We start from the raw sequence: 1,384 nt of genomic DNA on the forward strand, positions 1-1,384 counted from the left end.
GCAGCTCGGAGCAATCCGGAGTGTCCTGGCAGAGCCCATCCAGGGGGATGTGACGAGTGGGGATGCGCACTGGAGTACCGCTTGTGCCAGCAGTCCAACCCCTCCCGGACCACCAACCCACCACGGCCACGGGGGTGTCACCAGGCGGGAACTGATGGTGCCCTGAATCCACACGTGCTGTCGGGGCAGGGCACGGAGAGCCCAGGGCAGAGCTCGAGGGGGTCTGGCCCCAGCCCTGTCTCACCACCCCCTACCCCGCACCTCCCAGCAGCATCTGCTGCTGAGGCCAACCTCTTTGGTGGCTGAAGCAGCATCACTGACATCAGATCCACGTTACAACCATTTCCTGGCCCACAGTCCCTTTCCCTGTTATTTGTCACAGCTGGAGCTCCTTCCCCACCCGCCAACAGCATCAGCTGCAGCTTCTTATCAGCTCTGGGTGCAATTCAGGCTGGAATCCGGGGAGAGGTTCTTGCTGATGCCGGTGGAGGAAGCTTTTGGAGCAGGCAGCCCTTGTGCTGCAGCTCCTGGGATGGAACAGCAGGTGATTCATGCAGCCAAAGGGAAAGTGGGACCCATCCAGAGCCACCCTGTGTGCCAGCTGGCTGTGGCCATGGTGAGTGTCTGTTCTCTCTTCTGCTGGGTGGTTTACAGTGGCTCTTGGGTGACTGGGGCAGGTGGGGCTCAGGGCATGGCTGCGTTGGGGGCAGGCAGCTCCAGCCCAGTGCTGGTGCAGTTTTAATTTGAGGTGAAGTGAGATGCTACAGGGCAAGGAACAGCAGTAAATACTGGAGTAACTCTTTAGTGCAATCACCCCCTGCAGCAATGCTGCCTGGCTCCCCTCCACCAGCTCATCTCCACTGCCTCAAAGACCTGGAGTCTGGTAAGGAGCTGGAGAAGTCCCTGTGGGCAGCACCTCCCTGCCTGCTTGAGCGTGTGCCTGCAGCAGCTTCTCCACCTGCCCTGGCTTAGAGGAACACCCAGCTCAGCAGCTGCTGCTCCTGGGAAGGTACCAGGGAAAATCCTTCAAGCCCAGGCTGTTGCTGGGATGCTGAGGCTGCAATAACAGCAAAAAAAAGCCTAGCTGATAAATGTCAAAAGAAATCCAGTAATCGGCTGAAAGCCATCTACCGAGCCGTGTAACCGCCCTGGGCTCGCCATCTTCCTTTCTTCATTTATCATGGTAAGCGCTTTGGCCAAAATACACAAAGCAGAGAAATTGTTGACATGTGGGGCCCTAGCAGAGCAAATCCTTCATCCTCCTGCCCCTCCCCACCGCACACAAACTAACTTTGGGGGGATTGTTTATTTAAGGACTGTAGAGCACTCAGTGCTCTTTGAACCCAAATGCCTTGGGAGAGGGGCTGGCCACCACCACCCCCCC

Source organism: Buceros rhinoceros, unplaced genomic scaffold (genome assembly GCF_000710305.1).
Source record: "Buceros rhinoceros silvestris isolate BGI_N320 unplaced genomic scaffold, ASM71030v1 scaffold22336, whole genome shotgun sequence".
Classification (NCBI taxonomy): Eukaryota; Metazoa; Chordata; class Aves; order Bucerotiformes; family Bucerotidae; genus Buceros; species Buceros rhinoceros.